At 48.6% G+C, this 26,208-nt stretch overlaps 1 pseudogene; it reads right to left on the bottom strand.

The window, feature by feature from the left end:
* Window positions 1-4,910: 4,910 nt before the first annotated feature.
* LOC117082422 lies at window positions 4,911-25,947 on the bottom strand (annotated as a pseudogene).
* Window positions 25,948-26,208: the final 261 nt, after the last annotated feature.

Below are 26,208 nucleotides of genomic sequence, written 5' to 3'. Positions count from 1 at the left end.
TAAACCAGACATCGAAAGAACATGCCTCAAAATAAGAGTCATATAAGACAAACCCATAGCCAGCATCATACTGAATGAGGAAAAGTTAAAAGCATTCTCCTTAAGATCTGAAACAAGACAAGAATGCCCACTCTCTCCACTCCTATTTGACATAGTACTAGAAGTCCTAGCTGGAGCAATCAGGCAAGAGAAAGAAATAGAAGGTATCCAACTTGGAAAAGAGGAAGTCAAATTATCTCTGTTTGCTGATGACATGATTGTATACCTAGAAAACCCTAAAGACTCTTCCAATAGACTCCTAGACTTGATAAACAACTTTGGTACAAAGTTTCATGAGATAAAAATCAATGCACAAAAATCAGTAGCATTTGTATACACCAATAACATGGAAGCAGAGAACCAAATCAAGAACTCAATCTCATTTACAATAGCCACACTAAAATAAAAAAAAGGAAAGAAAGAAAGAAAAAAACTAGCTAGGAATACATTTAACTAAGGAGGTGAAAGATCTCTACAAGGGTAACTGTGAAACACCGATGAAAGAAACCACAGATGATGCAAATGGAAAAACATCTCATGCTCATGGATTGGAATAATCGATACTGTTAAAATGACCATATTCTCTAAAGCAATCTATAGATATGACACAATTCCTGTCAAATTTTCAACATTATTATTCACAGAACTAGAAAAAAAATTCTAAAATTTATATGAAACAAAATAAAGCCTAAGTAGCCGAAGTAATTGTAAGAAAAAAAAATCCAGAGGCATCATACTGCTTGACTTCAAACTATACTACAATGCTGTAGTATAAGCATGGTACTAGTACAAAAATGGACATGTAGATCAATGAAACAGAATAGAGAGCCCCAAAATTAAAGGTACGTATACCTACAATCAGTAGATATTTGACAAAGTTAACAAAAATAAACAGTGGGGAAAGAACAGACACCCTATTCAATAAATGGTGCTGGAAACATTGGCTAGCCACAGGCAGAAGAATGAAACTGGACTCCTATCTCATTATAAATAAAAATTAATTCAAGATGGATTAAAGATGCAAACAAGACCTGAAACTATAAAAATCCTAGAAAAAAACCTAGGAAAAGCGTGGATATCAGCCTAGGAAAATAGTTTATGACAAAGACCCCAAAAGCAAATGCAACAAAAACAAAAATAGGCAAATGGAACTTAAACTGGAAAGCTTCTGCACAGCAAAAGAAATGATCAACAGAGTAAACAGACAATTTACAGAATGGGAGAAAATATTTGCAAATTATACTTCCAACAAAGAACTAATATCCAGAATATATAAGGAAATCAAACAACTAAACAGAAAAAACAAGCAACCTTATTAAAAATTGAGCAAAGGATATGAAGACATTTCTCAAAAGAAGAAATATAAGCAGCAAACACATGAAAAAATTCTCAACATGGCTAATTATCAGATAAATGCAAATTAGCACCACACTGAAATATCATTTTACACCAGTCAGAATGGCTATTTTTAAAAAGTCAAAAAACAACAGATGTTGTTGTGGATGTAGACAAAAGGAAAGTTCATATACTGATGGTGAAAATGTAAATTGGTTCAACATCTATGAAAATCGGCATGGAGATTTCTCAAAGAACTAAAAATAGAACTACCATATGACTCAGTAGTCCCGCTACTGGGTATCTATCCAAAGGAAAAGAAATCCTTATATAAAAAAGACACCTGTACTAGTATGTTTATCTCAGCAGTATTCACAATAGCAAAGTCATGGAACCAATGGTCGACCAGGTAAATAAAATGTGGTATATATACACTATGAAATACTATGCATACATAAAAAATGAAATCATGTTCTTTGCAGCAACGTGATGGTGGTGGAGGCCATTATCCTAAGTGAACTAACTCAGAAACAGAAAATCAAATACTACACGTTCTCACTTATGAGTGGGAATTAAACAATGGGTACACATGGACATACGGATGGAAATAAGAGATGCTGTGGACTCCAAAAGGGGAGAGGGTGGGAGGGGGATGAGGGTTGAAAGACTACCTGTTGGAAACAACATTCGGTATCTGGGTGATTGGTACACTAGAAGCCCAATCTCCACCAGTACACAATATACCCATGTAACGATCGTGCACATGTACCCCCGAATCTAAAATTCAAAAAGGCAGCCCACCTGCAACTCAGCCCACCTGCATGATCAAGGGCTGTGTCCCTTTTCTCTCTTCACTAGGGTGAGGAGCCCCTGACTGATGCCAAACCTGGGGGATCAACTCAGCTGGAGAGGAGGAGGCAGGGCAGGAGTGGCCCATGGAAGCATGGCTGGCAAAGTTCCCTCTGCCTGCCCCTGCTATCACTGTTCAACACAGAAAGCCTGGGAGGGTCCCTGTGGGTGGCCAGAGTGGAGGGGCCCTCCCCTCTGATGTATTCTGAGCTCACCTTCTTAATATATGACTTCCTCCCTTGAGGGATGAGGAAGGATGACAGGCCGTAGCTTGAGCTCATATTGGCTAAACTCCAAAGGCTCTCAATCCCCATTAACAAACAGGTATGTTGATTTCACCAGAATCACATAAAGCTCTTCATGAAATTGCATATACATTTCTTCCTATGGGGTCTCAGAGTTGCAGGGATGGGAAGCAACATCTTTATGTTTCCACGTGGGTAACACAGAAGAAATAAAGTCTTTCTACACTTTCATGTTATTTCAACTCCCTTTCTGCCTAATGAAAGCTTTCCCACACTTTTCCTGGTGTCATGAGTATAGTGAACATTTCCTCCCTTAGTGTTGAGAGATACACAGTCCCAGGCACCTTGTAAAGTTGTCTTGGCTGCTCTGGGCACATTTATATATGCCTGTAGGCATTAGGCAGCTGGGCCAGGCAGTCTAGCGCCAGAGGGTGTACTGTCTGTCTGGCTGTCCCTTCCCACACCTGCAAGGGCATACATCCTACCTCTCTAGACTCTGTCTCATTGCGCTGCACACAGGCCATGCACCTGCTCACCAGGCACCAGGCACCCTTGTCATAAATATCTCCACCTGTCTCACAATGAGGTGGGAACACTCAATTCTTTGTGGAAATCTCTGTATTTACAGGACCAGAGGTGTTTTGTTTTGTGAAACAAAAACTCTCTCAAAAACAAAGCAAGACAAAAAATTGATGAAGCCAGGCCTCCCACTGCAGGAAGAATGTTGAGAAGTGAAGCGTGGAGGGGCAGCATGTTCTTGAGTACCCACAGCTGTTCCAGGAACGAGCCTCCAAACAGGGAAAACCAAATGACTGGGTCCCATCCACCCCCAGGGCTCTAGCACCCTCTTCCATTTCCTCAGCATTGACCTGGCTTATTTCTCTGGACGCCTTGTGCAGGGCATTGTGCGCCTGGAAAAGCCTCCCATAACCAGCTTGGGAGAGAGATCTGCAGACACAGAGGGGACAGGCTGGGGAAGGGTGGGAGAGGCTTGCTTCCCATCATGGCAGCTGGCAGGACCTAGATGCAGACTCCAGGCTGTGACAGGACAGGAAGGTGCAAGACAGAGAAGGGGGACAAGAAAGAGTAACTGTTTGGGATGATGGCACTGAAGGTCAAAGTCATGCGACCTAGACAAAGCCCCCAAAGCCCTACACATATAAGCAAGCCATTGCGTTGAAGCCTAAAAACAAACAAACAAACAAACATGGAAGGGGGGGACAGTGTGGTTATCACTGTTAAATTAGTCAATACTGTTTAAAATCCAAACCTGGTATATTTTTAACTTGTACTTATCTTTCAGAATTTCTATGGAAAAGCATAAATATTTCATTCCAGTAGATGGGGGAGGTGGAGAGCTGTTTATTTCTCTCAAAGATGGATTCGGGATGACTGGACAACCTCAGCCATAGCCCCCCAGGGGGTCCCCTCCTGACACGCTCAGGAATCCCATGTGGGGTGCCCATGGCCTGTGTGGGTGGCACCTTGGGCAGTCATGCAGCCACCATGTGCACACGGTGGGCGGTAGGACACTGCCTGTTGACACTCATCTCTGTTGGGGCTGTGGCTTCTTCTATGGGGACAAATGATTAAGGAGGGAAGTTTATCTTTTCTAGTGAGACGAGGAGGATTCCCTGAAATTTGCCTGGTCTTGGGGACAGTGTGGGGTATCTGGGAAGATAATTAGCATTTCCAGAAAGGGCCTCACTGCCTTCTGGGAAACATTCAGAATTTGAGTAGCCAAAAAACGGAAACCAGGGACAAGAAGATGAGGAGTACAGGAAATGAGATATGCAAGTATTTGTCCTTTCAAAAAGCCAGGGAGAGGCCAGGTGTGGTGGCTCACGCCTGTAATCTCAACGCTTTGGGGGGCCGAGGTAGGTGGATCACCTGAGGTCAGGAGTTTGAGACCAGCCTGACCAACATGGTGATACCCCATTTCTACTAAAAATACAAAAATTAGCCAGCCATGGTGGCAGGCTCCTGTAATCCCAACTACTCGGGAAACTGAGGCAGGAGGAGAATCACTTGAACCTGGGAGGCAGAGGTTGCAATGAGTTGAGATCACACCATTGCACTCAGCCTGGGTGACAGAGCGAGACTCTGTCTCAAACAACAACAACAACAACAAAGAGAAAAAAAAAAAGCTAGGGAGGGAGACACAGTATTGAATTCATATTTCAAGACTTTTGGGGCTTTTTAAATGGAGAATTTGGCCTAAGGCCTCATGTGTCCCAGCTGTTGATGATAGATGAAGTCGGGGATGCTGGGAGTGGAATGCATCCATGCCTGGCATCCCCACAGCACCAGGACACTGTGTTGTGGCAGGTGCAGTATAAATCCAGGTCACTCGTAGGACAAGCTCCCTGGTGACAAACACAATCAACTTTGATCAGCAAGAATTCAACTCCTTTGACCATAAGAAAAGACTCAATTTATATGTCCAGTTCAGCAACAAAAGCCTGTTAATCTTGGGTGTTTGGTGCCTTAGAAGTTGGGCTCCGAGAGAGGGAGTGACAGAGGGGGTTCTGCAGTGTGCCTGAGCAGTGGGGACAACAGCGGCAGGAGCCTGGAGGGAGGCCTCGAGCACCTAGCAGGCAAGAGGTGGCACCTGGAGGAGCAGGTGACGGGGAGGCACTGCCGGCCGTGTTGAAGGCAGCTCTTTGGGCTGCACAGAGTCTGTGCTTGGGAAAAGTACTCCAGGCTGTGTCTCAGGCAGATTCAGGCAGATCCTAGGGCTGCAGGGAGCCTGTTTGAGGGCAAGGCACTCCCTGCTGTGTTGGTTGTGTCTCACGCACATCCTTGGGCTGCAGGGAGCCTGTGGTAGGGAAAGGCACTCCTGGCTGTGTGGAAAGCAGATCCTTGAGCAGCAGGGAGCCTGTGCGTATTGGGACTGTGCAAGAGCTAAGCTGAGGTAACTCCCCTGTAGGGAAGAGAAGAGAGAAAAGCTCACTGTAATGGCATTGGAATTGTGCTCAGAAGGCTGCGGCTGCCTGGCTCAAGGGGTGGGGCCAGGACCTATCAGGACCCACAGAGTGGGCCTTGCTGAGCTCCTCCTCTCTCCCCTGGGTGCTGCCTCCAGTCTGGACTCCTCCTTCCAGACTTGGCTCTAGCGTTAAAAGTCCCCTCTGCCTCTCCAGGCAGCCCTGGATCTCTGACTCTGGACTCCCTCAGCCCTCGGTTGAAATTGTTTGCTTCCCCCTGGCAGCTAGGAGGAGGTCCCAGTTACCTCTGTGCCCCAGCATGGCCCAGAAGGCTCTAGTGAGCATGTGGAAGGGATGAGCGCTCACCAGAGCCCTCAAGGCTGGCTCCAGGGACGCTTGGGTGGGTGATGAGCTGAGAAGGCAGCAGCTACACCGTTCCCTTGGTTTGGAAAGAGGATGATCCAGACCCGTAGGAACAGCTAATTCTGTCTTGCAGAAGCAGTTGCTTTGCTTTCATCCTGGGCACACACCAGTGCAGCCAACCCACCACCCACACAGCTGCAAGCCACACAGAGATTGTCTGGGTTCGTCTGCGATGCCTTTCTCTCTGCTGGCTTCTTAGGCCAACGATCGGGGCAAGCCTGTCTGAAGACTTGATCTGGGCCTTTCTAAAAAGCCCTCAGGGTTACTCTAAGTAAGGTCAAAGGGACTGGGGTTCAATCTAGCCTCTGACCTCAGGCAAGTCACTCAACCTCTTGGGAACGTCTTTCCCATCTCTCAAATGGGCCCAGCAATACCAAACACGGATTGGTCACCCCAAGTCCATTCTTCCTGTCTTCCTTACTAATGAGACCTGATTTTGTTAAGAGAGGCAATGTGCGCAACAAACCACCATGGCACATATTCACCTATATAACAAACTTGCACATCTGCACATATATCCCAGAACTTAAAATTAAAAAAAAAAAAAAGAGAGGCAATGTGCTCAGCTATAAAAATGACCTTTTCCCAGTCTCCCTTGCTGAGCAACATGGCCATGTGAATGCATTCTGGCAATGGAGTATAAACAGGAATTGTTGGGCATTGCTTTAAAGAAGGCTGCCTTCCCTTTTTCCTTCTTCTTCCTGCCTGGAGTATGAGTGTGATGGCTGGAGCTCCAGAAGCTATCTTATAAGCATGAAAGCAAATTGAAAGCCTGGCCTTTTCAAGGATAATTGTTAGGTTTCCCCAAGGCTGTTCTCTTGGGGCTTAGCAGGCAGGCAAACAGATAACAATCTTTCTCAGAGCCCCTCAGCTCTCCCATTTCTCAATTTGTATAGGCTGCCTTCTGTTTCTGGAATGTTCTTCCTAATGTTGTCTGCCCAGTGAACTGCCGCTCACCTTTTCAGACTCAGCTCCCGAGTGGCCTCCTCCAGGAAGCTCCTTACCCTTGCTCCCAGCTAAAGTGACCACCCTGCTTGGTCTTTCTGGTCATGTGCTGGCAGAAGGCTGAGCCTGTTGTGGGAATTGCCCTGTCCCTCTAGATGTACCTGTCCCTGCTCTGCATGCATGAGGACTGTAACTGCATCCCCTTCCACATCTGTGGCTGGAGGGCTGCAGCAGGCTCCCAGGATGCCGGTGGGCATACGCCACTTCGCCTCCACCTCCCCATCTGTGATGTGGCGCTGACGATACCCACAGACCACGGCAGGAGCAACAGCCCGTCAACACCTGTGGTTTCCCTGGCGTGGGGCCTGCTCAGCTCCTTCTCCACTCAAGGCCACCCTTCCCAGGCTGTCTGGAATCCCAGGGGTCCCCTGCCAGGCCAGTCTCAGCCTGATGGTCCCCAGGAAACCCTCCATTCCTCACAGGTATTCCCCAGAGCGTGCAGACTTTGAGCTTGCTTGAACCTGTCATTCATGCATAAAGCCTCCCCTTGGGCATGTGAGTGACAAATGCCTCAAATGCTGGATTCCCTTATAGAGATGGTCCCTCTCTTACTGAGAGGGGCCCTTCTCCCCTCTAGGCCCTGTCCTGGTACCTGCCCTCTCCTGCCCCTGCCCTGCTAGTCCCCATCCAGGATGATGCTCACTTTCCCCTTGTGCCCCCTCAGACCCTGTCCTGAGCCACCTGTGTCTGCAGCTGCCTGTCCACCCTCCTCCATGCCTGACTGGGCTCCGGCTACCTGTTCAGGGATTCAGGCTTCCTTAGTACAACCCAAGTGTGTTAGCCTGCTCTCCCTGGCTCCACCCATCCCCAAATCTAGTCCTCCCAGGACCGTCTTCCCTCCCAGCTCATACCCTCCAGAAATGCTCTGCACTGCTGGCAGGATCCAGTCCTTCCACCCAGCCTGCACGCCAGACCTTCCCCTGCCAGGCTCCTGGGGTCTCCACACCCTGCCTTCAGGCAATCAAATCCCAGCTACTAGAAGAGCTGGCTGTGCCCTGGCACCCTCCCTCGCTCCTCTGCCTTGAGGGCTCTGCTCCTTACCCCTCCATGTTGCACATCTAAGCCCAGCCATCCTGAGCCTCAGCCTCAGCTCTGATGCTGCCTCTGACAAGCTGCCTTCCTCAAAGGGGAGCACCCTGGTCCCAAAGCCCCAGAGCACTAGAGCTGAGTCTCTTTCTCTTTCTCCAGCCTCTCTCTCTCCTTGCAGCACAGAGTTGGGGTCCCTTCGCATAACAGCACCCTCACCCTGCCTGCCCCAGGTCACACACAAAGCTCAAGGCCGTACCCAGAGCAAGAGCGACCGGAGAGTCTATGGGCTTGGCCCAGACCTCTGCCTGGAGGCACACAGATGATTTCTCCACCTTTCCTTGGGGCTCAAGAAGGTTCAGCACTGTATTGCACCTACCACTGCCCTCCGGACCACAAGCTGACTGGACCCAGAGAGCAGGTCACTTCGTCAGTGCTGGGCCACAGTCCAGGCCTCACAGAGGTGGCTTTGTCATGGGGGCTCGAAACTCCACCACACTCCTCCTGGGCACCACCCGACTATAAGGCCCAGGCAAGATCTTGGTGTCTGCTCAGTGCTCTCCTCTGTTCACTCAGGCCCCACCCCCAACCCTTTTCCTCTGAGCAATCCCTGGGGGCAGCCAAGGTCATTGTGCTCACACCCTCTTCTGGCATGGTTAGAAGGCGTGGCGGAACCAGAAAGGATAATGCACTCCCAGAAGGAGGTGGCCCCTCCTCCCGGCACTGCCCACCCAGCCTGGGGGACCTGTGGTGATGCTGTGAGGGGCTGCCTCTGTTCATCTTTGTGGGAGGGGGAAGTGCCAGCTATGGGGCTCCAGGGCCTGCTAACTGCTGTCCACTCATTTCTCCCTGCCTTCCATCAACCCTGACACCAGTGCTGGGTGAGGGCAGGGGTGAGTCACCCTGCCCAGCCCCTGTTCCTCCCTTTTATTCATCTCTACTCACAGCTAGTCCTTCTTTTTATCCATCTCTATTCACATATTGTGAGTCCACTCACATTTTTAATAAGTTACCCTTTTACCATGAAGATGAAAAAAAAAGAAAAAAAAACACCCAAATGCCTTACAAAGAAAGACCTTCTGATCAGCCAGGTCTTCCTGCGATAAACACCTTTACTCCATGGCCTAAAACTGAGCTTTGAGCCACTGTGAAGGACTTCCCTAACCCAAGGATGAAGCCTTAAGGGTTAACTGAGGAATTTAGAATGGCTCCCTGACCTTAACCAATTCATTCACATAATATTGGGGCCTGGTGAAGCTAAGAAATGGATGGCAGCAGCAGAATGGGGTGGACCTGAGGAGGATATTAAAGAACCCCGAAAACCCCTGCTTGAGAAGGGGTAAAAGGAGCTAGAAAAAAATGCTGAAAACATTTTACATTCAGGTCCTAAGATCATTCCAGAAAAAATTGATTGGTGCATCATCCAACCCTGCAGACCAAAGCAGGAGGAACCAGTTTCAGATTACAGAACTTGTTAGAAACACTGTTTCTGAAACATTTTGTGCTCAATATAGCAAGGAGTATTTCCTTCAGGGACTGGAATGGCATTAACTGCTGTATTTACAAATGAACTCCATCCTAGGAACTTGGCAGTTCAATTAAAACACGTAAGCCAGGATGGAAAGTTACAGACATGACTGAATTGGTGGCCTTAGTTGAACATTTTGAGACTCTAGAGCAAGAAAAAACCCAAAAAGCTAACAATCTTATGCCTCTCCAGTGATAACAGTTACCGGGGCCAAGACCAAAGAGATCTTCTCATTTTTATTTTAAATCACAAGCAAGAGGTCTAGAATGAGGAATGCCTTACCCCAAGGTAGATACCTTCATTGCAAACACCCAGGACACTGGGAAAGGAGATTGTTGACTTTTGTCTCAGTCCACCACCAAGCCTCCTCCCTTTAGGCTGAACTGGTTCACCACTAGAGGGGACCCAAGAGATTTTAACGCTCAGGATAATAAAAATAGACAAGGCTCAGGGATTCTCTGGTAAACTGCTCACCAAAATACCTTTAAATAAACATAGAAAAACAAGACTTAAACTGGGAATCCTGTGCAATGCTGGTGTACACCAGGGTCGCCTTATCCAGCATAAACCCTACTTTAATAAGCCAACGAATCTCTTGGAGTGAAAAGATCATCTCTGTGGTGTGGGTTTCAAATCAAGTTCAAGAGGCTTCCGTATCTGAACCCGTCTAATCAACTTGGGGCTATTTGCAGGAAAATGTACCTTTCTATTATGTAATACTGATCCAGTAAACTTGCCAGGGCAGGACTTTCAAAGTTGAAAGGGCACATACAATTCTCCTCAGAGGGAGAAGCAATCGTAGAGATTCCTGACTCTCCTGAACCAGAACGGTTGTGCTCTCTACAGACAAATTGATAAGATCAAAACTCAGGCCCATAATGAAACACCTTTCTAAAACCCCGGAATATTTATGGGTCTCTACCTCAAATGATAGAGAAAGAATGAAAAGTGTGGAGTCTATAAAAGTCCAAACTGGTCATTCCAAGTCTTTCCTTAAATTACTGCAATATACACTAAAACCTAATGAAATTAAAGGGCTCTCACAATTGTAGGAGACTTAACTAAGCTAGAATTTAGAGTTCCATGTACCAGTCCTTGTTAACACTTCCATCTTACCAGTTAAAAAACCAAATGAATGAGGTTGAAGAAATAAATTAATAATTTATTAATTATAGCTAATTAATAAAATTATAATACCAAGATTTCCCATAGTTCCAAATTCAAATACTTTATTATCTAATGTACCCACTGACCTAAAGTGGTTCATGGTAATAGACCTCCGCTCAGCCTTCTTTAGCATTCCAGTTCATAAAGAGAGTCAACATTTGTTTGCTTTCACTCGGAAAAATCAGCAGTACACCCGGCCTTTTCTATTTTTCCCAGGCATTGCCTCAGTACTTAATAACCCTACAGTCTTCTGGACATTCTGCTGTTACTCAGTATGTAGATGACCTGTTATGCTCTCCCGCTCAACAGTGCTCTGAAATTGACTCAATTTACCTTTTATAGCAACTCACACATAAAGGTCACAAGGCCTTGATGGAAAAACTTCAATTTTCAAGAGAAAAAGTTCACTATTTGGGACATGACTTGACTGCTAATGGGATTTCCCTCTCGCCTGGGAGAATTAAAAACTATTCAACGTTTTCCTCGGCCTGGAACCGAAAGACATTTAAGAGGTTTTCTTGGACTCACAGGACATTGAGGATCCTGGGTCCCAAATTTTCCCTGAATCGCCTCACCATTGTTTTAGCTCACTAGAAATGCAGTATGGGAATCTTTACCTTGGAAAGACAGTCCAAGCTTTTAACCATGAAATTGGCCTTATGACAGCCTCCAGCTTCAGGACTTCCAGACTACACTAAACCTTTTATCTTGGTTGTTCATGAACACAACAATCAGGTATTGGAAATTCCTACTCAAGAACATGGGGGAAACATAGGCCCACTGCATATTCCAGCCTGCAGTTAAACCCAGTAGTTAGGGCATATTCGAATCATTTAAAAGCAGTAGTAGCAGCAGCCAAGTTGGAAGCTTCATCTGAGCTGGTTTTAGGGAATGAACTCAATTCACAAATCCAACATGCTGTGAAAAGTCTATTAAATTTCAACAAAACACAGCATTTTCCAGCAAGCCAGCTAGCATCTTATGAAATTCTTCCTCCTATCTTCTAATCTCCATCTAAAATGCTGCAATCTACTTAACCCTGCTATTGTATTAACTCCACCTGACTCTGGTGATGACCACATTGTGTAAGTGCAGTATTGGAAACAGTGGCCTCTTGTGTTGATTTACGAGACAGTACATCGGCTAATCCTGAGTTGTTGTTTTTTTGTTCATAGGTCCTATGCCAAAAACTCAAAAGAAAATATCAGGCAGGATATGCCATTACCACCCAAAATGAGCTAATAGAGGAGGGAACTCTTCCTCAACTAAAGTCAGCTCAACCCACAGGCTTTTTGCTCTCACCCAAGCCTGTCCTACAGCTAAGGACAAGTCAGTAAATATTTACCCAAATAGAAGAGTAGTACACGATTTTGGCATGTTATGGAAACAACAAAAGTTTCTTACTTCTAGTGGGATCTCCATTAAAAAAAACAGACTCCAAGTTGATGAACTCCTTTCTGCTACCTGGTTACCATCAGAGATGGCCATTATTAAGATCAAAGCTCATGCCTGTAAAACTGAACTTGAACATAAAAGGAATGCTCTAGAAGATATTTATGCCAAATCAGCTAGTGCTGAAACTGTTAGGGTATACAATTTAAATTAACTCCGTAAGATTGATCCAAGTCAATTCCCTCATGATGACCTACTCAATAAACACTGCAATGCACTTGATTTGGAAAAACAAATTTGGTATCTAAAGGATGTAAATTCAATGTTAAGCATAGACTCACAGAGGGCTCAGCTGGCTGCTTGGCCCTTCCTGAGTCTTTGAAGCTTCTATTATTAAAATCTCTGCATTCCACAACTTGTTCTGGAACAGAATCCACGTCATGAAGAAATATTAGTGGGATGACTGTTTCAAAATTGCTAAAATGGTTTATAATCAATGTTTAGTTTGCCAAACTCATAATCCTGGAAAAACAATAAAAACTTCAGGTAGTATATTTTCGCCACTTGATGGGCATTTTTTTTTTTTTTTTTTTGAGACAGAGTCTCACGCTGTCACCCGGGCTGGAGTGCAGTGGCATAATCTCGGCTCACTGCAACCTCCACCTCCCAGGTTCAAGTGATTCTCCTGCCTCAGCCTCCTGAGTAGCTGGGACTACAGGCACACGCCACCACACCTGGCTATTTTTTTATATTTTTAGTAGAGACGGAGTTTCACCATATTGGCCAGGCTGGTCTCAAACTCCTGACCTCGTGATCCACCCGCCTTTTGAGCACTTACAGATGGACTTCATTCAGTTGCCAACCTTACCGGGCTATCAGTATGTCCTTGTAGCAGTTTGTATGTTTTCTGGTTGAGTAAAGGCTTTCCCATGTGGGAAAGCTGATGCAATGACAACAGCCAAGAAATTATCAGAAAAAAAATGTGTTTCCTTCTGGCAACTTGCTGGAGAAATCTCCAGCAATAAGGAAACTCATTTTACTGGGCAAATTATAAAGCACTTAAATAAGATATTATGGACATGATGGCACTATCATTGTCCTTAGCCCTCTGTCTTCTGGAAAAGTTGAAAGAACAAATGACATCTTAAAACTCAAACTGACAAAGTTAACTGAGTCAATTGGGTTGCTTTGGCCAAAGGTACTGTCATTGGCTTTGATGATAATCAGATACACTCCTACTGGAAAACATAAGTTGATACCTTATGAAATAGTCACCGGAAGACATATGCCCCTAGGAACAGAACTGCATGCCTCTCCCACTCTCCTAAACTCTGATACGCCTGAAGTTGGAAGGCTTTAATTATGTCAAAGTGTATTCTCACCAGGTAAAGGAAGCTTTTTATGGTGCACTGACTGAGGATAATCAAACTCATCATGGTCTGGAATCTGTAGCTTGGGTCTTCTGGAAATGACGTCAGAGGAAAATTGCTTTGAACCTCATTTGAAGGGACCATAACAAGTCCTTGTCACCACCCACACTGCAGTGAGGCTTCAGGGACTTGGACCGCGGGTCCACATTTCACAACTCAGAAAGGCCCCTTCAAACTCTTGGGACTGTATATCTCTTGGAGAATTTAAGGTAAACCTGATGAGAGAAACTTCTCCTTAGAAGCAGACAACATCCTAGAAATGGACAACTTTTCAAAGATCATAAATTAAGATTTCTCTGACATCATGGAAACCTTAAGCTTTTGTCTTTCCCCCTCATTTCTGCTGTCCTAATCCTTTCCTTTTCTCTACAAGAAAATTCATGGAACCATAATCAGTGGATGGCGTTAGCTCAAGCTTCTGCTCTAGCATAAAACCCGAGCAATTGGGTTTGTGGGCTAAAACCAAAAAAATGAAGAAACAATTCCATTAATGCCAGTGTCGCTCTGTGTTCTCAAAGAGAATTACCCTGAAACTCCAAAGGAAGAGTGGAAAGTTTTCCTTGATACACTAAACATCACTGCTACTTGCTTTTCTGCACTTGCTAGAAACAACACTCTAACATTTCCAATTAATAACCTGATTGTTATCAAATATAGAAAACCTATTCAAGTGATACCTGCAAAACTTATATTTGGCTTCCAGGCACTAGTCTCTCAAGACCTGAGAATTACCTATATGGGTACAAGTAATTGCTTGTATAATGTCACCAGATTAAATTCAGTAGGGTACTTTTTAAAAACTAAATGTGGTTATATACCTTTACAGCATATTGTAAGAGAAGTACAAAAAAAGGGAACTTCTTTTTATGCAGACTAATGGGCAAACAATTTTTTTTTGAGACAAAGTCTCCCTCTGTACCCCATGCTGGAGTGCAGTGGCATGATCTTGGTTCATTACAACCTCTGCCTTCTGGGTTCAAGCAATTCTCATGCCTCAGTCTCCCAAGAACCTGGAATTACAGGCATGTGCCACCATACCCAGCTAATTTTGTTTTTTTGGTAGAGATGGGATTTTGACATGTCAGCCAGGCTGGTCTCAAACTCCTGGCCTCAAGCAATCTGTCCACCTCAGCCTTCCAAAGTGCTGGGGTTACAGGAGTGAGCCACCATGCCTGGTCATGGGTGAACAAATTTAACAAACCCTTGCTCAAATACAACTAAATAGCCCACTTTTCCAACACCTAAGGGCCTATATTGAGTCAGCAGAGAATCTGCTTATTCCATTCTGCTGAACCCCTGGGAGGTCTGCCTGGCTATAAAATTTAAGAATTTTCACAATTTAATGATTAGCTCTAAATTTCATGCAGTGGGTTCCCCACTACCAGAAAGAGTGAGGCCCCAGGAAACCAACTGAAATCTTTCCTCAGTAGAAACTGTCTCCTCTTTGTCTGTTTTAAAGTTGGTGCTAACTTCAGTTATTGACTGTTTTTGCTTCTGATCACAGGAGCTATCATGGGAACTTCCATGGGAAGGTATTTGAAAGGCAGGAGTTAGCCATATCAAATAGCCAGATGTGAACCATGGGTAAAAGTCATACTCCAAAAGATAGATGATGACATATGCATTCACATGGAACATCATGCAGCTTCAGATCTTCTCTTTGCTACAGTTGAGGGCTTGTGTTTGGTTCTAAACACAAGTGAACGTTGTACCTATCTCTTCTCTGATCTTGTTACTACAGAAAGTTTAATTTATAAGGTGGCTGGTATTACTGTTTTCTTGGACTCTGCCACCAAATACATTAAGAAAATCTCTCAAGAGAAAGGAGCACATAATGTGTTCATGGGAGCAACTGACAGTTGGTTTGCAGGCATCCTGAATGGTGGATGACAAACTTGGGTTTTCTAATCTTTATATTTATTCTAGTGACTTTCCAGGCTACCATGCTTGTGTTACCAGGTTAACAACAAAGTTGAATGCCTCTATAAATCAGGCCATTTTACAGTGAATTATGGCCTGTACACCCTGAACAAAGACTATGACCAATCTATTGAAATACTGTTGAGTTGCCTGTACTGCCTGAACCGTGACTTGATTGATTTGGGACAGTTTGCTTCATAAGAAATATTGCTAAGGAGTTCACTTTGGTCTTTGGATATCATCCTCTTTGTAGTCATCCTAATAGTCCCTGTGGTCCACTGCACCCTCTGAAACCTTCGATGTTTTGTATGCAACCATTCATTGAGCATAAGTGGTCTCACTTCCACTAAGTCAGCAAGCGCAGACAAAAGTATTGAACTGGCATGATGTTGTGACTTGTGAATTCCATGCTGAGCTCAAATAACTCATTTATGATGGTGACAGAGAGTGGCATCAATGCCCAAAGTTTTGGTCAACCTCTCCAAATTGAGAGGCCTCTCAAAAGAGTGAAATTGTCAAATAAAACTAAAATTTGGCCTGAGAAAGCCTCCATATTCACATATTTGAGTTCTCACATATGAACCACAACCTAACTCAGTACCTAAAAAACTGAAAACCAACTGTGGAGTGTGCTTCTATAACAGGAGCTGAGCCTCGGCCATTCACAGCAGCCACACTTCAGCCACTCACAGCAGCCAACTGTTCAAATGAGGAGGACACACAGAGCTGTCGCCAGTTCCGCTGTTTCCGTACCTCAGTTCCGTTTTCTCTTCTCTGTTCAGAAATCTTATTTGACCCTGTGGTAGCCCTGAAACCTCTCTGAGTCTGTCCTGACTCTGGGGGCTGCCCTATTTGGAACCATGTTTTGTTTTTTGGGCTCATCTAAACTCTGTTACATTTAATTTGTTTGATGTTTTTCTTTTGACATATGTCAAACAATCCTTAAACATCCATAAGTGCACTTGAGCTCACCTGCATACATGCTGTCAGTACTAGGGGCTACCACCACAGTCACACGCTCTATTTATTCCAGGGAGTGTTTGCGTGATTCAGGCCCACTATTTTATCAGCCTCTCGTTTTTCATTATTTTAAATTTTGGAGCTTAATGTTTAACACTGGATAAGGCAAATCTTCTCACTGCTTTTCTGTATTAAAAATTCCTTAATGATTCTTAACTGTCTTTTTTTTTTTCAAGTGAACTTGTCATTTTGATCAAATTCCCTAAAAATATTTCATTACAATTTTCACTAACATATTAAGCTCATGAATTCCTCTGGGGAAAGTTGACATTGTGCTCTAGATTTTTATATTTTCAAATTTGTCTTGTACCAATAAGTAAGGTTTTATGGTTTCTTTTCATCATGGTCAGTACATTTGTGTTACACTTACACATGGGTATGACGTTTTTTGTGGCTGTTGTAAAGAGAAAGGAATCTTTCATGTTTATTTCCACCTCCTTTGTTTCTACTTATTTATTGCAAAACATTCCAGTAAAAACTTAACCACAATAATTCCAGACCTAGTGTTTACCCACTGCTGAGGGATCCCCTTGATTTCCTCCAGAGCAGGACCCAGGGCACTAACACTGAGGCCACCTCCTCTCCTCTGCCCCAGCCTATCCCAGGAGATACAGGGAGCGCTAAGGTATGGGTCTGCACTTGCACTGATGGAGAGGAGCAGGGTTGGGGTGCCTCACAGTAGAGGAGACCTCCAGGTGGCTGCCCCCTGAATCCGTGGGGTAAGTGTAAGGTGGTGACGAGGTTCCTGGAGTTTGAGAGGGTGTCCTTCCTCACTGCCTCTCTACTGATTGCAGATATCTAAGCCAGCAACTGATCACTTCTCACATCAGCTCAACCACTCTAAGGTGAAGGGACATTTCCTGAAGTGATTGGCAAACAATCAGAAACCTTAATCGCCAGTGCTTTGGAGGTTTGGCTCAATCTTTGAATTTCCTGATTATGTTACAGAAGTGTGTGTGTGTGTGTGTCTGTGTCTGTGTGTGTGTGTGTGTTGGGGTAGGGGGTGGTGCTGAGGAGTTGAAGGAAAGCTTGCTGTAATTGCAATACCAAAGTTATGATCTGAAACTTTCCCAAAAAGCACTGGCTTCAAGAATGGCTGCAAACTGGGATTCCTGGACAGTTGGAGGCCACAGCCAGCCTGGCTTTGCCACGCCTGTCCCTTGGTCAAGCGCCCTCCACAGGCACATGGCCAGGAGGAGAACTCAAGACCATCCATGGTCATGAATGCATCCTAAGGCCCATCTGCATTAAGCTCCAATTGTTACCCAGAACAACTCTCCCAGCAAACGTGAGTACAAATTTAGAAGGAGATCTTCAAGTGACAGTGTGAAATCAAGATATTAATATTCATAAATGTATCATGTGTAAATTTCAGTAAATCTTCATCAGCAGCTGTCGATAGTTTCTTAGAAATCATGACTTCCAGTGAAACAGGGTACAAGAAAACCAACTGGATCATAGATTAATTGATACTAGAAATTTAAGATCCTGTGGCATATATCTAGTCATGAAGACATCACCAAACGTCTAAATAAAAACCAAAATGCTTCTAATATTAAACATTGACATAAATGTGAGCTATACATACCCTTAAGAAAAGTTAATAAAAGCAAATAACATAATTATTTACTCAGTTATTCCAGCTTAGGGTCGCAGGAGGCTGGAGCCTGTCCCATCAGCTCAGGGTGCAAGGTGGGAACTAACCCTGGACAGGATGTCATGTCCTTGGACGTGCACTCACACACCTACACACTCACACTGAGCCCACAGAGACACGTCAATCCACCTGATGTGCACATCTGTGGGATGTAAGTGGAAACTGAAGTACCCAGAAAAATTCCCTGCAGCCATGGGAACAACATGCAAACTCCACACAGACATTGACATCAGCTGGGAATGGATTTTTTTCTGATCAGCATCATCATTTCTCACTCAGTGTTCATATGATGTTGAATGAAATATTATTTGAGGACCTTCTATGTGACATTTTGCACTGAAGAGAGAGATGCACTTGCAGGTGTTTCCACAGATCACTCTGACAGCAGGACATGGGGTGGAACCTGACTCAGACATGAGCCTCCCCTCGGGTCAGTTCATAGCCCAGCTCTACCACTCAACTTTCAAAAAATTTATTCAAGGAACTGAAGGTGATAAAGCAGAGAGACACACTCAATTAAAAAAAAAAATTGAAAGTAAACAAGACTGACTGCTTTTGCCACAAAAAAAAAAAAAAAAAAAAAGCTGATGTTTTCGGTAAACTGAGCCTTTGATAATTTCCTGCATTATTATGTGCCGAAATGCAAAGATGTTTGGGTTTGCTGAAACCAGCAACTAAACAAGGTTTTAAAAGGCAGCAGCTCCTCTAAATTCAACAGCACACTCCAGTTGAACAGACTCATCAATGTCCCGAGCTCATCACACCCCCAGGTCAGCCCACAATGCCAAGTCAGGAAGAAGAGTTTGGAAATAGCCTCCCCACGAGGCCGGGGCATGGACGGAGAAAGAGGCATGCACTGCTTCTGTCAGGATCCCCCACACTGCTGAGGGCCTGAGTGAGTCTCTGTCTGAGGGGAGATCCTGGAAGAGGGGTGCGCAGCACACAGGTGGCCTCTTCACTCTGCCGTGAAGAGACAGACAGCCTAAGCCTGTCCTGGGCAGGAGACGTCTCACTGATGCCTCCACAGCCCTGCAGTTGCAGTTGGGCTGCCTGGCTCGGGCGAGTCACCCTCCCAAGTCTGGTCTCCAGCGGTTTCTCCCTGAGATGCACTCTCTCTCCTCCAGCCTCAGGGCTCCTTCTCACTCAGGGATCCCCTGGCTCAGGCAGGAAGGTCACATTCCCAGTGTCTCCAAGCAGGAAGCTGCTGAGCTCGCCAGCAGCCTGGCTGGTGTCTGGCTCTGTACACTCAGGACTAGGATTACACAGGGTTTGTGGCTCTGAAACGGGCTGCAGGTCTCAGGGGTACGCATCCTCTTTAGTGCATGACTCATGTTAGACCCTGGGGCCAGCACACTGAAGGCTTAAAGAGGAGAACCGGGAACTCCTGCCAGATTGTCTGAATTCTTGGGTACCCAACAGAAATCTTACAAGACACTCAGTTGGGTGTTCAGGACTACAGTTGGGAAGGACAAGGTCGAATTAGGTTGTGGCAGAGAAGCTAGAAGGAGCCCAGGTCCACAAGGCATAGTTATGGGCCTCCCTGGGTTAGGGACAGATATGGGGTTGATTCCTGATAGCGCTAGAGGCAGCCACTTACTATCTAGGTGGCCTTAGGCAACTTTCTGGGCCACTCTGGGCCTCTATTTTGCCATTAATAAAACAGGGATTGTCTCTCCTTTTCCAAGAATTGCAAGGTGGACTTCACACGATGACAGTGGCAGCCTGGCAGAGCCCTGAGCAGTGGTAAGTGCCCTCTGTGATGCAATTACTCTGCCCCCCACCACCCCACCCCCAAACCTTAGCTTCAAAGAGCTGCCCTCGGGAATGAGACAATTTCAGATACTTGCTCCATCCCCTGTGTCACCACACTGGACAGTAAGGCCATTTCTGGCCCTTACTCATGCCCACCCTCCCATCTCTTGCCTTCCCTCTGCTTGAGGTGCCTGTTTTCACACTCAGCCATCAAGCTCTATCCCTCCCGTCTAAGTGTCTCACCTGTTCCGGGCATTAGGCTGGACTAGTGCTATGTGACTGGAACTGGGCTGTGTCAATGTGGAGAGGCCTCGTGGGACCTCAGACAGAAATGGGCTTCTGTGCAAGTGTGGCTGGGATTGAGAGCCCTGTGCAGAGGCACAGAGCCAGGAGCCCAGTGGCTGGAGGAGCCCTGCATGCCTCGGACACCGGCGATGCCCTGCCAGGTGTCAGCACGCCTCCCAGGGGCTCCCAGCCCATTTCTCATTAGCAGTATCCAGAGGCTTGCAGCCTGCAAGGACTTCTCAGTGTGCAGCCACCTGGCCACTGAGAGCCTGTGCTGGCCTGATGCAGGAGGTCTGGCCAGTGCAGGTCCCTCTATAAACCCTGGGGATGAGATCATCTTCCAGGTGCAAAGGGCTGGACTGTGGGAGGCACAGGCAGATGAGCCCCAGGCCGAGCCAGGAGCAGGACTCTCCAGGGCCAAGGGCCTGAGCGGAGAAGCCCCCTGGTGCTGATCCAAAAGGAGAGCAGTGCAGAGTAAGGGCAGGAGCCAAGCCCAGTTCACATCTAGCCCTATCACTCATGGGCTTTAGGAGCAGGGACGTGCCACTTAATCTCTCAGCACTTCTGTCCCCTTCAGTAAAGTGGATACTAATAGCACCTACTGGTACAGTTGCTGGGAGGATGAAAACAGTGAAAGCGTGGCCTAGGTTAGAAACTGGCCCATGGGAGGACTCCGTACATTACTGAGGCCTTGTAAATAATTTTTAGTCCTCATTCACAATAAGTTACGAAGAGAAAATCTTAACAATTTGGTCCTCCCCATGGTCCCAAGGCAATGACCCAAGGAAGGAATCCTTATTGCCTGTTAGAACCAGTCAGTGTTGCCCAACAACCCCGTTAGCCATCCTAGCCAGCACTCCTGGCCCCAAGTGATGAACAAAGGAAGTGCTTGGGTCCCATGTCCCGAAACTGGCTGGGATGCCCATGGGCACCGTTTCTGTGTGTCTTGTGCCGTCCTCCTTGCCAGATGCCTGACATGGCTCTCTGAGTCACAATCCCAGAGGACAGTGGTCAGGGGAAAGCAGTGGCCTTCGGTCCATCAAGTGTGTCCCTGCACCCCAGCTTACCTGGTCCCTGCGCTGACACCACATCCATGGCACCTGGCGGCAGCTTCGGTGAGAGAGGTCACAAAAGGTATCCAGATTGCCCTGAAAAGCAACGTGGCCACGAGGAAGCCATGCAGGCTGGACACTACCTCCAGAAGGCATCAGGACTCCCTAGCCACCCACGGCTCTGTCCCCAGGAACACACCCAGACAAAGCTTCCATCTCCCCCTGGGGGAGGGGCCTGGCAGCCTTATGTGTTGGGGACATGGTCACTGTGGCCACAGAGTTTTGGAATCTAGAACAAAACAGTATTTTGGTGAAGGAAGAGAAAACGACAGGGGCAGATTCAGACAAAAAGTTCAAAGACAGGAGGAGCCTGTGGTTCCGAGCAGAGGTCCTGAAGGGGAGCATGAGTTGGGTACGGGGCCTGGGCAGGAGCTCATGGAAGGGAGGAGTCTTGCTGCTGGGGGCACACAAGGGGAAGGCAGGTGAGAGGACCATGCCCTGCTCAGGGAGTAGGTACCTGACACCAGGGAAGAGAGAAGAGGAAGGCAGAGAAAAAACAGGCCAGAAAACAGCCCAGGACCCATGGCGGGCAGCCCCTTGGCCAGTGGTTGCTGCAGTCAGGCCTTTCTGGGCCCTGGTGGGGATGGGATGAGGGCCGTGCATTGCAAGGCAGTGCAGGCCGCTGGCAGGTGACCTCCTGCCCCTGGAGGCTGTGTTTCGGCTTCTCTGTGCCCCACACTCTGGGGAGAGACAGGCCTGGCTTCCCCAGATACCCACTGAGGCTGCAGAGGAACCTGACACTCCCAGGAGGAAGCAAGAGATCCGACCACAGACAGAGCCAGGACCAAGCAGGAGAGGAGCAGAGCCAGGTAGGAACTCTGGGGTCCTTCTCCCTCAACACCAGCCACCCAGGCGCCCGCTCTACCACTGTGCAGGGCCCCTGCTGCTGCCTGGCTGGGTTCCCCTCAGCAAGATGGGCCCTGTACCTGCCCATGAAGGAGGTTTCCTCAGGGAGAGTGGCTGTTGTGTTGGCTCTGGGGCTTGAGCTCCTGCACAGGTGTCTTGTGAGGGCACTTTCGGGTCTCCACCTCCTCCCCTCCCTGCAGTGCCTGTCAGCCCATCTCAGTAGGCGACAAGCCCACTCAGGGACAGCTTTTCCTCACTGCCTGAAGATCCTGCTGCCCGAGCTGGCGGGTGCCCCTGGCATCCTTGCAGTGTTTGTGGTGGTGAGAATGCGTGTCAGGACTGGTCAATTCTATTTTTTTTTTTCTGATCTACATGACCTTTTGTGACTCAGGTTGCTTGACCCATGCACCTGCAGGCAGGTGGTTTAAAGCCGAGGCCACCGCCAGAGCTGAGGCACCCCTGTGGGAACCAGGGACCGGTCAGACATCAAAAGCTGCCACTGTACAGAAACGGATCCTTCTAGAGAGGGAGTTCAATGTGCGGGGACAGACCTGGTGGTGCAGGGGACAGGAGCCCTCATATATGCCTGCCACTGGGGCACGAGGGTGAGGTGGGCCTCTGGTTTCTCTTGGCATCAAGTGACCAAAGTCCCGCCCCCATAGAGCCTGCCTTCCTCCAGGGCCCAGGCTTCTGCAGTGGGACCCAGCTGCCCCCTCCTCCTGCAGTCCCAGCCTGGGGTCACAGCCCCTCTCCACTGTGTCCTTCTCACCTCTATCCCTCTCATCCCGCACACTCCTTGGCATGCACAGCAACAAACAATCACAGTGGGGCAGGTGTTTACAGGAGCCGGGGGCGGAGGTGGGGGCGGAGGTGGTGGAGGCAGAGGCGGTGGTGGTGATGGTGGTGGTGGAGGTGGTGGTTTCTCCTGCTCTGGCTCCTAAAAAAGGAAAAGCAACTATCTGCTGACAGTGCTAGCGGGGCACAGTGTTGGCCACTCGCACATGTGTGTCTGGGGAATGAAAGGACCAGAGAGAAACCCACACCACAGGGGAGGGTCCTTCATGTGTGAAACACGCAAACTCCTCCTAGTCGGCAGACAATGCTCTTCTCGTAAATACCAACAACTTCAACTCTGTCCCCTTGGTTCTCCTGTGGCCGCCCTTGTTCAAAGAGGTCTGCTCTGGGGGCTGTGCAATGGTCCCAGCTTTTGCAGGTGACTGTCCGCATCCACCTGGTTGCAGATGCAGCCTCCCCGAGCCCACTCTGCAGCACCGCAGAGGCCACCCTCGGCCAGGGAGGCCTGTTCCCACCCCATCCCAGGCCCAGGGCCTCCTGCCTCAGTTACTCACCATTGCCCATGGCCCCTGGGGTGGGTCCCCGACCCAGGTGAGCCACAACCTGCTCCCGGACTCCTGGCCCCTATGCTCACTGGGCTGGTGTCCCTCCCAGCTCAGTGCCCGCCAGGACTCCCCCATCCCTCAGCCCTGCAGTCCCGAGAGGCTAACTCCAGGCAGCCCCTTGTCCCTGCCAGGAGACATGGATCCAGAGAGACCAAATGTAGCCACAGCCGCCTCTGGAGCCTGGGGACAGGGCCAGGTCCCTGAAACGCGGGGCTCCTTTTCCAGAGCGCCTCCACCCTTAGCATCTTATAAAAGGTCCTTGGGGCATTGACAGAAAAGCCCCATTCATTCAGGACAGATCATCACAGTTGCTGAAACTGGCCACCCCAGGCTGTGAATTGGTGACAAGGCTTATGTTAAGGGGTGTAGGGAGCGGGAAGGGTGTGCTGGGGACATCACTGTGAGTTCCCCATCTTCTCAGGCTCCATTCTGCCCCTCTGTCACCTTCTTCTCTGCCCAGGCAGGTGGAGGTCATGGGGCGCAGGCTTCATGGCACTCTTGGTGAAGGTCAGTGGGCTCCTTGGGATGTGACAATATTGGGACCAGAACTGCGACTTACCTTTTCTGGCTTCTGCACAGGTGGTGGCTCCTTGACAGTCTAGAATGTTCAAAAGAGACAAACGCAGGCCGGATGGGGGTGGGTGGGCTCTGTCTTGGCCCTGCACATAGCTGGGACCCTGGTCTGGAGCACCAGGAGAGAGCACTGCCTTTGGGGTATCACTCTGGCCACCCTGAGCCTGTGAAGTTGTACCCGGCAGGCTCCTCCTCCCGGGCCTCAGCCTCCAATCTTACCCAAGGGGAACCCCTGTACCGCTGCTGTGGGGTTCCTAGGGGTCAGCCAGGCCAGGAACCAGGTCCCTAGAGAGGCCCAGCCCCTACAAGTGTCCTTCTCTGCCCACAGCCACATGGAGAAGACAGCGCCTGCCCCACTTCCCTTCCTCAGGGAGAGCCTGTCTGTCCCCACGAGCCCTCCCTGACCTCCCAGCCTCATGGCTGAGTTTCTGGCTTCCTCCCCTTGTGGCTCCCTATGCAGACATGAGCCCTGCGTATTCCCTGGGCTGAGCTCTGTCCTCTCCTCCCTCTGCTCTGTCCTCTGCAGCTCTCAGAGCTGGGTCTGCCAACCCCAGGTCCCAGCACCCCTTCCACCCTCCCTGCCCCAGGCTCCATCTCTGCTTCTGGGTCCTGCTCTGCCTTACAGGGAGCCCTTCCCACTCCTGTGGGGTGGACATTTCACCCTCAGCCCTGACAGGACAGGACTGTGAGCTGCCTGTGGGGAACGGTGGCTGCTTCATTTCTGTCTCTCCCCAGCCCAGCATGGGGCCCAGGGGAAGCCGGAGCTCAGTAAAGACAGATGAAGGAATGGGGAAGGCACCAGACATGTGCCGAGATCCACGCTGGTTCCTCAAGGCACAGACAGCTGGGGGTTACAGCACCGTCCTCCATTTGGGCCATCAGGACTTCATGGGGGACCCTGTCTTCCTCCCTCCACACAGAGGCCGCCTCCTGGCCCTGTCCATCTGAGGCTTCCAGAAGTCCGGATTGTTGAAGCAGCCCTGGTTTCAGGGGTTCTGGGGTCACTTCTCTCTAGGAGCCAGGGCAGGCCTCAGCCCCATGTCCAGGGCATCCCCGGCCAGCTCTCTGTGGCCAGCCCGGGGCAGGAGGCCCTGCAGAAGCCCAGGCTTGTTAGGCTCTGGGAACGTGTGGACCAGTCTGCCACTCCCCGGGCTCATGTGATGAGCTGGGAGCTGAGGGAAACTTCCCACAGGTGGGATCACGGGGCAGTCACATGTTAGAGTCCCTCAGAGGGCGGGCCTGTGCCTGGGCCCCAAGCCTGGGCAGGCAGGGAGCACTCACCTTCTTGCAGCACAGCCACCAGACACAACACAGCAGCAGTGGCACAAGCAGCAGAGGCAGCAAAAAATAGAGCCAGTTGCTGAAAATGCCCTGGTGGAGAAAGAGAGCACCATGAACCACGCCTAAGGGACAGAGGAATGCCAGGCCTGGGAGGGCCTGGGTGGCCTCTTCCTGGTGCCCACCACTTGGCAGCCATCTGCCCACTCCTTGCTCTCCCTAGCTGGCCCCACATCTGGGTACCACAGTGGGGCCAGCGGCCAGGGCTGGGCTACAGAGAGCTACAGACCCTTTCTTTGGCCCTGCTGAAAGTCTCTGCCCCAGAGCCCTGACAAGAAAGTCCTGGAAGCTTCTGTGGTCTGATGAACCCTCACTGCACATTTTGCCTGTAGCACAGGGCTTCTGTGAGAACCACAAAATCTACAAGTACAAAGACAGATGAGGGTGGGGGTGCTGTGGCCAAGAGAGGTGCAGGTGCAGGAGCAGGGGCAGGAGACCCAGGTCCATCCCCAACAGCCTCTGTCCCCACTTCCAGGCTCTGCACCGTGGGCACATCCACGCACCGCTCTGAGCCTCAGCCTCCACACCTGTGCAAAGGGAATGAGCCGCCCTCCCTGGGGGCACTTGTGAGATTTAGAGAGCTCAGACAAAGTCCTGGCTCAGAACCAGGACCACATGGGGTGTAAGCAACGGGAACACTTCTCTGGGTGTTCTTCACAATAAAGGAACCTTGGGCGGCATCCATGGGAATGCAGGCTGCTCAGGCCTTCCCCAGATCCCAAGCTCTACTTAGAAAGAAGGCTGGAGAGGGGAGGGGAGGGGAGGGGAGGGGAGGGGAGGGGAGGGGAGGGGAGGGGAGGGGAGGAGAGGGGCCTGTGCTGGGAACCCAGCTGGCTGAAGGAGAGGAACCACTGAGGCTGAGCATGAAGGCCGCTGGCCAGGTGGGAGCCCCAGGGCTGCTCCTGATGTGCCTGTCACAGTCGGCCATCCGTGGGTAGATTC

This window comes from Trachypithecus francoisi, unplaced genomic scaffold (assembly GCF_009764315.1).
Source record: "Trachypithecus francoisi isolate TF-2019V2 unplaced genomic scaffold, Tfra_2.0 Lachesis_group9, whole genome shotgun sequence".
NCBI classification, from domain to species: Eukaryota; Metazoa; Chordata; class Mammalia; order Primates; family Cercopithecidae; genus Trachypithecus; species Trachypithecus francoisi.
The sequence above is the reverse complement of the archived record's forward strand: the minus strand, read 5'-3'. Positions and strand labels throughout refer to the sequence as shown.